The 12,066-nt window shown below is 41.3% G+C and overlaps 1 long non-coding RNA gene across 1 annotated transcript; it reads left to right on the top strand.

Moving 5' to 3' along the window:
- The first annotated feature begins 1,728 nt into the window (after positions 1-1,728).
- Positions 1,729-11,971, top strand: LOC114044345. The gene is made up of 2 exons (XR_003569215.1): positions 1,729-1,912; positions 11,825-11,971. It is a non-coding gene; the product is annotated as an uncharacterized LOC114044345 (long non-coding RNA).
- The last annotated feature ends 95 nt before the right edge of the window (positions 11,972-12,066 follow it).

Raw genomic sequence — 12,066 nt, 5'->3', positions numbered from 1 at the left:
GTAAATAGCAACTGTCTTCTATTCTGGCCCAAAACTCTGAGGGCCTTCTCCTCCCAGATTAAAACTTTTGTGATAGTACACTAGGACATTTTTGGTCACAATTCTTACCCAGCCCTTAGTCATTGAATGGGTGTTGCCTCGGACAAACTGAGACCTGTGAAAGACCCTAATTTTAGAAAGGCCAAGGTCACCCACTGCCTCCCAGGCCATCGACAATCTTGATTTTGTCTTGCCACTGGACTCGTGACTCTGGAGGAGAGATTGAGGCTGCTGATTTTTCTCAGTTCTGCTTCACTTAAATCCAATTCAGGCACTAGTCATAACATCACATCTTCTTTGAGAACAAAGGACAAACAGCAACAATAATGGGGCCATCATCCAGGAGAGCACAGAGCAAAGGTCCACCACCCCCTACCACCACCCTTACCACCACCACCACCACCACCACCACCACTACCTACAGCTGCCACCTGGAAGTAGTAAGATAAAATTCTGAGGGGGAGAGGGGAGGCAGCATGTGCCCGGCCCACTCAGAGATGGAGATGGTACAGGGCCCTAAGCCGAAGAACTCTGCTAATGTCAGCACTCTCACACCATGAGCTTTGATTCCAACCTACCATACCTGCCCCAGGTAGCCATCACCGAGGGAGTGGAAACCCTAGTAGAAAAGGGGCCCACCATCCCTGCCACCACTAACAACAACCCCAAAAGAACTGATACTGAAGGTCCCAAGACCCAAGGAATAGCATCCCTCCCTCACCAAACTTCAGCACACCACCCCAAATAGCTCAGAAAAGCAGGCCTTGTGGAGATGGGACCTGATCACTCCCTCCTCCTTAGGAGCCACTGCTTCTAGAAAATTCTCACCACTGAAGTCCTTGACGCTGTGTTAGGCAGTAGGGATACAAATACAAAGAATGAAACAATCTAGTAGGGAGAAGGCAAAGGAAAAAGCATTTATAAATCGCCTACTATGTGCCAGGCACTGTGATAAGCACTTTACAATAATTATCTCATTTGATTCTGATAACAGCCCTGGGAGGTAAGTACTATTATTATTCCCATTTTACAGATGAAGAAACTGAGGCAGATGGAGGTGAAGTGACCTGTCTAGGCTTACATACCGATTAAGTGTCTGAGGCTGCATTTGAACTCCGGTCTTCCTGATTCCAGGCCCAGTTCTCTGTTTATTGCAGCCTCTGCTTTAATTTTTCATTCATTCATTCGTTTTAAAAAAGCTGGTTCAATTTACTTTTTGTCCTGAGCAATTTTCATTTGATTTCTTGAAATATAGCTCTGGAAAAAAATAGGCTTTAAAAAAGTCTATTATGATCCAAATGGAGCTATTTTATGCCTTTAAAGCCAAATTACTCTGGCTTTCATTGAATGGCCAATAATAGCCCCCAGCCCAAGCCTCCATTGCTCATTGTTTAGATTTTGATGACTTAAAATAGTGTAAATAAATAAAATAGAGCATAAATAGCAATTGTTTTCTATTCTGGCCAGAAACTCTGAGATTGAAACTTTTGTGCTGGTAAACTAGGTCATCTTTTGTCTCAATTCTTGCTTAGTCATTGCCTTAGTCATTTGAATGGGTGTTGCCTCAGACAAACTGAGACCTGGAAAAGACCTTAACTTAGAAAGACCAAGGTCATTCACTGCATTTCATTGTAGATCATCTTGACTTTTGTCTTTCCACTGGACTCCAATGACTCTGGAGGACAGAGATCTCAGCTGATAACTTTACACAGCTTTGCCTCACTTGGAGGAACAACAACAAATGTTGTAGAATTCCAACCTTGGAAATGGCTACGATTCCATCAGTATGAGTCCACCACCACATTCGCCATGGGCCTTTCCATCTGCTCTGCAGCTGAAACTTCCTACAGATTTTGTTTTCCATAATCAAAACGTAAGTGATTTGAGAACAAGGATTCTTGTTTTTCTTTTTCTATCCATATTGTTAGCACAGTAATCTGCATATTATAAATACTTAACACTTATTCAATATCTTCCTGAGTGCTTAGGTCAGGGCCTAACTACAGAAAGCCAATATTCAGTAAATGTTTATTGAAGGAATGAATGAATAGGTCAGTTATTCTCATTCTTAAAACCATTGATTTAGAGCTGAAAGTCACCTTCCAATGACGAAACTGAAGCTGAGATAAGATGGAGTACTTATCAGGAAAACCCGAGTTCAAGTGCTGCCTTAAATACTGATATACTGAAAGATCCTCAACTAGTCCCTTAAGCCGCTCAGCTTCAAGTTTCCTTATTTATAAAATGGGGATAATAATAATACCTAACTGATAGGGTTGCCTGGAGGCTCAAATGAGGTAACAAAATGTAAAATTTCTTTGGAAATCTTCAAGTGGAATATGATGCTAGTAATTGTTATTTGAATCCAGGTCCTTGACTCCAAATCCAGATTACTTTACTTTGGATGACTCTCCACTCTCCAGCATAACCTAGTAAACAGCATTCTAGTGGAGATTAAGAGTGTTTAACATAAAATGTCAAAGTCTTTCACCACTAAAGGAACAGAACTCTGTGCTACTTAAACCAAAAAATACTTCAAAACTCCTAAAAGTTTAGCTCTTTCAAAAAAAAAATTTTTTTTTAATGAATGTAATGATCACTAACAAACACAAATAGTCCAAGATACAAAGAAGAAAAAAGAAGAGCATGGCATATAAGTCTGAACTTTAGTTATGTATAATTTGGATTTTTTTAACATATATTATATTTAACAAAGTAGTGACAAATTTTGTAAAGTAGCAACACGATTGAACTGCTTGTGCATAGATTCACTGATCTAAAGTGGGAAGGAACCTTGGAGTCGGTCCAGCTTTACAGACCCATTTTATAGATGATGAAACCAAAAGGAGGCCAAGAGAGTTTGTCCAGGGTCTTTGCCCCATCTTCCTGATGCATTGGGTTTTCCATTCTGCTGAACTTTTGTTTTCTCCTGTAGAAGGTTAGCTCTTCTGTGAGTATGTTAAAAATGAGCCTGTCTCTTGGAGATGCTCCACCCCCCTACTCCCCACCCCCTATTCCCCAGAGGAAAACAAATCTTGAAAACAAATCTTTATAAAGACCTGTGGTCTTAGTCTGCAGTCTTCTGCAGTGACTCAATCCTGAAATGGGGTAATTCCCCCAAAGTCTCCTTGCAGATGACTTAGAAATCCCAGAAACTGAAAGCTGAGCTCTTCTTAAACCAGACTGAAATAGGAGATACTAAAGATTCCAGTGCATCCTTCCTAAAGACTCCAGTCCCTGCCTCGTCTCCATTACCCTCCGCCTCCACTGGGGTTTAGCTGGTTTTTTACAACCACTCCCTACTCAGAACCAAACCTCAATTTGAGTCAGGACTTAACTGTCACCTGGATCGTAAGCTCCCTGAAGACAGGGATTTATCTTCTCCATCTCTGCCTTCCCTCTCAGTACAGAGTACAGAAGGTTCTGAGCCATCTCTTCATCCCACATCTGCATTTTATAGATGAGGCTAAAGACATGAAGCAAGCCAGGAAAAGAATGGGGGCTCAAACCTGGGTCTCCTGACTCCTGGTCGATGTTCTCTTTGGCACAGCTGGGCAATTTGTAAATAGCCGTCCCATATTTTGTTAGATAAATGACTATCCTCTTGTCCTATATCAGGCATACATCAATCAATCACTCAATCAACATGGATTAATCGCCCCTACTATATGCCAGGCACTGTGCTAAGTGCTGAGAGTGCCTGTGAGGTAGGGTAGTTTAGTAAGAAGAACACTGGATTTGATGTCAGGATAGATGTGACTGGCCACTTGGGTATGACCTTGGACACATTACCTAACCTTTCCCAGTTTTAAGTTTTCTCCCTAAAAAAAGGGAGACTGGACTTGATGACCTCTGTGGTCCCCTCCCAGGTTTGAAATCTATAAGGACCAGGGCCAAAGTCCCAGATTTGACATCAACTGTGTGACCTTGGGCAAGTTTAAGGATGTCAGTTTTCTCATCTGTAAAATGGGACATTTGGGCATAGGTGTATTGATAAATATTTAAGGACTAGCTTTACAAAAAAAAATTATTTTTTTTAAATTCTGGACACTTTTAAGTTTAATCTGCATTATTAATATTTTAGCCATGACTTTCTTGAGTCTATACAATCAACAAAACACTAAGACAAACCTGGATCTCTAGCATCTGCCTTTATTGGAGGTGGAAATGCTTATACTGAAAACTTAGTGGAACTGTGTATAAATTGATCTCATCCTCCTGATTCTGTTCACTTCAATCTGCATCGCTTCATACAAGTCTTCCCAGGTTTCTCTGAAACCATTCTCTTCATCATTTCTTAGTATTCCATCACATTCATATACCATACCTTGTTCTGCCATTTCTCAATTGATAGGTAGTAAGCCCCTATATTATTAAATTATGCTTGTTATATGCACTTGTGAAAGCCTTTTTTTGTGTGTTAAGATTTCTTGTGTGTGTAGTAAATAAATACCTGACCCATACCTGATTTATATTATACATTGAGAATCCTTCTCTTCCCCACTTTAGGGAGACCCTACATATGAACCAAACCTAAACTTTAATTTTCCCACCCAGGCACCAGGGACCAGGGTAGGGGTATATAATTCCTCTCATTAGAGGCCAGAATCCCTTAGGACCTGGGTTCAGAGTACAACAGAGGGAAGAGAGTGTAACACTTCAGCCCTCCTAGGCCCAGTATCATTTATTATTGTTAGACTATAAAATGTGGACTGCAACAAACAACCAGACCAAAAAAAAAATTTAATATGTTACATATCCTATGACAAAGAGCATTGACTCTGGGTTCAAATCCTGCCTCTGACTTCTATGACCTTGAGCAAGTGACTTAACTTCTTGGGGCCTCAGTTTCCTCCTTTGTAAAATAAGATGATTATACTAGATAATTTCTAATATTCTTTCCAACTCTGACTTTTTTTTTTGGAGTAAGTAACACATTGGCTCTTCCTTTTTATTGTAAATTTAACATTTCAATATACAAAGAAAAAGAAAGATTAAATAAGAAATGATGAATTTCTATATGTGGTATGGTTTTTTAAGTATATATCACACTTTACAATATAGTCACAAAATGTCTCTAGTTGTTTGTGTCCCCTTTTACAATCTCCTGTGCATCTAAAAAAAATGCTTAATTTTTTTTTTTCCCTTTCCATTATTGGCTCTATCTTTCCTTAGATGCCCCCTAGTGGTATGAGAGCTAATGTTGGTGATTCCATTGCCTTCCTCTTAAAAATGGTAACTGAAATTTACAGAGCCCATTACTAGTAACCAAGGTTCATCTGGGCAGGGCAGAACAGAGCATGGAGTCCCATGGCATAGACTGGAGGAGAGGAAACACATCCAAGCACACCTCGAGGTCTACCTACCCTTTTTGTGTTTGTTGCTGTGAATCATTAAAACTGTCTAAGTGGAATAACCTTGGGAAAAGAGAAATAGCTTTGGTTTTAGCCACATATCACTGAGAGAGAATCCACATGGCTAGCTAGATTTGACAGTTTGTACGTCTTTCAGAAATCTTTGCAGTAAAAACATGCTTGCTTAGACACACTGCCCTCTCTCGAGCCACACGCCATTTCTTAAAATTGGGATCCTTCCATGTATGATACAAGATACTTTTCTATTTACACTTCCAAAGATTTCTTTTTTCTTCTGTAGTGTAGTGGGAATGTCCATACATTGGTCAGTGGTACCTAGTCTTAACATAGATGAAGAGTGGCTTTACAGGTCTCTGGCTTCATCCATGCATTTTTAGATGCACAGGAGAAAAATCAAGCCCTGTACAAGGCTTCATGTTCCAAGACTGCACTGCTTGCTGATCCCAACAAAGTGGATGATACTGGACGGCAAGGTACGAGGACCAGAAAAGACCAGAACTGCATAGAAACTTTGAAGTTCAATAAGACCATAGGTCTAGAGCTGCTGGGGGGGGGGTCTCAGAACCCCACTAGTCCAGCCCCCTCACTTTATTGATGATAGAAATCAGTCTCTGGACATTAAGAGACCCGTCCAGATACTAACCACCTACATACATCATGCCATTTGCCTATATTTGCCTCTACAACTGAAGTGGGGGGTCAGAGGCAGGAGCCCAAGACTTCCGAATCCAGAGTCAGTGTCGGCTTTCTCCCTTCCTACAATGGCTCCAATTGCTTGTTAGCTGTGTGCCCATAGGAAAGTCACTTAACATTTCTGAATTTCAGATTCCTTCTCTGTAAAATAGGGATCATATTTACAGCGTTTACCTCATAGGGTTGTTGTGAGAACTCGTGTAAGGAACTTTAAAATATCAGCCCTTATTCGTATTGGATCTAGAAAACCTTAGAGATCTAACCTAATTACCTCATTTAACAGAGAAAGGAAACTGAGGTCTAGGCAGGGGAAATTACTTGCCCAGGGTCACACAGCTAGTAAGTATCTGAGATTAAATTTGAACTCAGTTCTTTCTGAATCCAGGCACTCTATTCACTGAGCCACCTAGCTATCATAATAACAACAGCAACAACAACAAAAATAATAATCTTTTACATAGCGCTCTAAGGTTTGCAAAGTGCTTTACACTTGTTAGCTCATTTGATCCTATGGGGTAAGTGCTATTCTTATTCCCATTTTACAGATGATGAAATTGAGGCACAAGAAGATTAAATTATTGGCCCAGGGTCCTATGGCTAGTAAGTGTCTGAGGCCAGATTTGAACTCGTCTCCCTGACTCCAGGCTCAGTGGACACACTGTGCACCTTGCCACCACCAGGTGACTAGGCTTCTTTCATTTGGAATGTTGCAAATATTGACAAACGAAGGCCACGTATAGGACTGCTTCTCAAATTGTGGCAAAAGCAAGGCCTAAGGGTTGAAAGGAGCTGGTTCTTTTTCTCCAAAATAAACTTCTACTATAACAAACACACAAGAGAATCTCATGGTGTGTTTAAGCCTCAGAGTCAGAAAGACCTGAAAAGACCTCTCCTCGTCCTATGCTGGCTGTTGGACCCTAGACAAGTAATTTGACGTCTCAATGATCAAGGTAGCTCCTTCAGATTGTAAATTACAGAGGAAGAGTTTCCACATTGGGACTTCCTTATACTGCTGAGATCAGAGGTCTGGCGTGAAAAATGACACTGATTTGAAGAGTCTTTCAGAAATGAATAATAGCTTACATTTATAGAGCCTTTTAAGGTTTACAATATTCTTTACCTATTAAAGAAATATAGACTGAGGCATGGGAAGTGTGGTCTTTATTTTTTGTTTTTTTTTTAATTTTTTCATTAATTTATTTTGATTTATCAACACTCACTTCCATAAACTTTTTTTTTTAGGCAATTGGGGTTAAGTGACTTGCCCAGGGTCACACAGCAAGTAAGTGTCAAGTGTTTGGTCTGTGGCCAGATTTGAACTCAGGTTCTCCTGACTTCAGGGCTGGCGCTCTATCCACTGCACCACCTAGCTGCCCCTCATAAGCTTTTGAGTTTTAAATTTTTCTCCCCCTCCTTCCCTGTCTCCCTCACCAAGATGGCACACAATCTGATATAAGCTATACATATACATTCCTATTAAACATATTTTCACATTAGTGATGTCGTAAGGAAGAATTAGAACCAAGTGTGGTCTTTATTTTAACTCACACAAGCTGGCAAGTTGGGTCCCCGAAGGGTAGTTACATCTTCCCCTGAGGGTCACAGGGGCTTGAATTTCTTCTATTGGCTCAAGTCCCTATTCTGGTGTTTCCCCCAATATAAATTTCCAGTGCCCATTAATATTTCTACAATCATTGATATTAATGTCTCACTATCAATTTAACTAATCAACACCAACCAATCAGGATTTAAACCAATGTTCTTCTGACCAACCCTCTTATCTGCTATGCCATGCTATCTCTCTCTTGCAGGGTTGGGGTAGACGAACAGACACTTTAAAATGCCTGCCCTAGGGCTAAGTGGTCTAAGATGAGTGCAAACTCACCTAACCCATTATATCCAGACATTCTCCGATCGTGCTTTACATCCCATCAAGCCCTCTGACCTCAGTCATCTTGCCACCCACCCTGCTGCCTCTGAGTAGCCCCACACATTCTGGCTCCTAGAAGGCGTCTGACAATTGCTGCTCCTGGCTTCACTCATCAACTCTATGAGTTCCTAGATCAAGAGGTGACAAGGTCACTACCTCTCACGGCACACACGTGGTTAGAATTCCATTTTATGAACTGGATCTCTAGAAACTGCCGCTGGTATTGGAATGTCCAATAGGGATTTCTTTTTAAATAAGGTTGACAGCTTGGTGATGGGTTAGGTTTATAATCCAAACCTCAAACTGTGCTTTTTTTTTTTTTTTAATTGAGACATTAACCTGACTAAGGAATGATTACTCAGCCTTCATCCGGGTGAGATGTAGTGTGCTCTATAAAAAGAATGTAGTTTTGTTCAAGAAACTAAATTGTAGTTTGGTTTATAAAGTAATTTGATAGGGCCATTTTTCTGTAAACCAATCTTAGCACGTCAGTTTTTGCAGCTGGGGTGAGGTGGATCTTGTGACCACATTCATATTTCTAGAAAACCTCTAAATCCCAACATGGGGTCGGCATGATCCTAGACCAGATTTCCCCAAACAAATTTGGTCACGAAACACTTTGGAGCTTGAAAAATGTTTACCAAAAACCCGGGTTCAAATCCCACCTTTGACATTCTATAATCATATGTGCATCATAGCCTCTCCCAGTCTCACTTTTCTCCTCTGTAAAATAGAGATAATAATATCTGTATTACATTCCTCACAGACTTGTGAGGGTCAAATCAGATACTTTATAAAGGCACTGTGTAAGCTTTACAATACTGTATAAATGTCAGAAAAGCAGGATGGCATGGTCTTGGAGTCAGGCAAACCTGGGTTCAAGTCTTGTTTCTGACTATTAACTGTGTGACCCTAGGTAAGTCACCTTGATTTTTGGTGCCTCCATGTTCTAGGGTATTGAGAAGCTGTTAGCACTGTTGGTAGTACAAAGAGGGTGACAGCAGCCAACAATGGAGCCTTTATGGTGTTGAGAAGTTATCAGTACAAAGAGGGCTATGAGAAAACAAGGCCTTGTACAACCCACCTGTGCAAGATTGATCAAAAAAAACAAACCAGTAACAACCACACTGATCTTTTGGATCATACATATCTGTATTTCCTTGGTATAGGGAAAGAAACTCCCTCTACCAATACAGAGTAGCACTCCCTGATCTACAGCTTATCGTCCTAGAAAATTGTCTTGGGCACGGAGAAATTAAGCCAAGATATGTCAGACGTGTGTCAGACTTCAACCCAGGTCTTCCTGATTCCAAAGCCAGCTCCCATCTGCTATACTGCCCTTGCTATTTAGTAATGAAGATATTATTATGAAGAAGTACTGTCCTTTAGGACAGCTAGGTGGTGCCATAATACACAGAGCGCCAGGCCTGGAGTCTGGAAAACTCAATCTTCTTGAGTTCAAATCCAGCCTCAGACATTTGCTAACTGTGTGACCGTGGGCAAGTCACTTAACCCTGTTTGCCTCGGTTTCCTCATCTGTAAAATGAACTGGAGAAGGAAATGGCAAACCACTCCAGCCAAGAAAACCCCAAAAGGAGTCACCAAGAGGGAAGACCAAACAACACCACCATCCCTTAGACATTTTGGTTGCTGCTCTCAGCAAGTCTGGGAAGACAAAGCATTTGTGTAAGAAGTAGTGATACAACTGGCTTGAGGGGAAATATAATGAGAGTTTGAAATACACTTCAGTGGATCTGTAATCCCACTGATGTGAGCATACCCTTCAAAGATGCACATAGCCACCTATCTGTGCCCTCTCCTCCTGTGTAACTCTTGCCCATGTCTTCCTATGAATCCTCCACAGTGGGTCATTTGCCCATGCTGGGGTCAGGCCTCTTGTTCCTTGGACACCGTGTGGACAGCACACGGGCTGTCCACCAACGGATCTTTCCTTACCATTGCCCAGCCTACCTTCATTTCTGGTCAGACGTCCTTCGGGTGATGTCCCAATTCTCTTACACAACAGGTGGCTTTGCGGTCCAGCCCACTCATGCCCATTCTGCATTTCCCCGCTGCCCTTCGGGTGACCCTCAACTTGGATTCATCAGAGACAATGGCATTCCCACCTTGAAATATACAATAATCACATTTGTAACGTGTTGGGATATTTTATAAGTTTTCTTTTTTATAACTTCTGTTCACAATTCTCAAAAGAGTACGTTCTTTGATAAACCAGCTGGTAAAGCCAGCCCATCTCTTTTTTCACTATTAACAAGTTTGATCTGGTTTATCAGGCTTTGTACTGAGGGCAGATATGCTTTTAATCTCAAAAACTCAATACAAACGTTTCCTTTAAAAAATCCAGCAAAGTGATCTGACCAGTTCCTCCTCCTTCTCAATAAATGAATGCCCACAATATTATGTTTCATCTGTTTAAAAACAGGTTTCTCAGATTATATAGTTTCAGCATTAATAAACATGAGGGAAAGAATCAGAAAGGGACACAAAACTATTAAAAACAAAGCAAGCCTCCAGACCCACTCTAGGTTCTGGGAAGAGAGAAGAGGAAGGAGAGGTCAGGACAGCTCCCTGTTCCATTAACATCCCCCGGGTTAGTTGGTAGTCAGTAAGATGGAAATCTATTTGTGCAGCTCTGTTCCTTGGGTCACAAAATGAGTTTTAAGGATGTGGTCTGGTCTTGAACTTATGAAAACTTCATGATCCTCACCCCGTGAGAGTACCCCTCCTCCAGCTGGAAGGCTGCTGGTGTTGTACTCTCCTTGGGGAAGAGTGACCCTCACCCCAGCGGTTAAGTGAGACGCAACACACAGTCTTAGAGGGAAAATCCAACTCACAAAATTCCCTTCGGTCATCTGTCATCTGGCTAAGCTGGAATGAGTCAGTGAAGTTCAGAAGACAGTAAGAAAAATCATCATCAGAGATCAACAGACTCTTATAAAACAGCTGATACGGACACAGCACTCGAGGTTGAAAGTGTTTTACACGCAATCTCATTTAATCATAGGATTTTAGGGGCAGCTAGGCTAAGTCACTTAGCCCCTCTGTTTTCCTCGGTTTCCTCATCTTTAAAATGGGGATAATAATAGCAGCTACTTTCCAGGGTTGTTGTGTAGATCAAATGAGATAATAATTGTAGTGTTTATCACAGTGCCTGGCACGTAGTAGATACTACATAGATGTTTACTATTATTATTCTTCATACATTTTCATTTACTCATAGGATCATAGGAGCAGCTAGGTGGTACAATGGATAAAGTGCCAGGCCTGGAGTTTGGAAGACCTGAGCACACAGTCAGAGCACGTGCCTACAATGAGGAAAACCACCCAAACCAAGGCTACAGGGTAGTGTTCCCAGTGAGGAGGGAACGTTATCTGTCTCTGCGGACATGCTCACCACCTACAGTATGAATAGCTATGAAAACTGACAACAATTTAGCAAAGGGTCAAATGTACTCTGCTCCAGTAGGAAGCTTACATACCTGGTGACAGACAGGGTTTCCTGGGAAGCAAGCACCCCACTCATCACAGGAGGCCTTACGTGGATAGGGTGGGGGCTCATGAGGTGGTTACAATGGCTAAATTGCTTATGTGACTGCACAAAAGAAGGCAAATGCAATTCCCCATGTTCTCAACTCTGACTGCTGGTTACACAATCTTAACAATACAAATAGTCATCATTTTGTCATCTAATCCCCAAATTGACTCAAAGTTCCACGTTAATATAGGAACCGGTCAGCCTAACAAGATCCTTTGTTCATTTTTCCAGGACCAATGTGCCCCCCTTTTAAATAAACTCAACACGGGGAGGAAACGAAACTCTGGCCAAACACAAGAATTGATGACCATACTGCCAAAATTGAAGGACACATCGTACCTTTCTGTTATTAATAAAGAAGCTAAATTTGGAAATGTTTTGCATGACTTCACATTGTATAATCAATATCAAAGTGCTTGCCTTCTCAAGGATGGGGGAGGGGTTGGAAGGAAGAAGAGAATTTGGAACTCAAA

This window comes from Vombatus ursinus, unplaced genomic scaffold, assembly GCF_900497805.2.
Source record: "Vombatus ursinus unplaced genomic scaffold, bare-nosed wombat genome assembly UNPS02014773.1, whole genome shotgun sequence".
In the NCBI taxonomy this organism is placed as follows: Eukaryota; Metazoa; Chordata; class Mammalia; order Diprotodontia; family Vombatidae; genus Vombatus; species Vombatus ursinus.
This window is presented reverse-complemented; position numbering and strand designations above follow the sequence as displayed.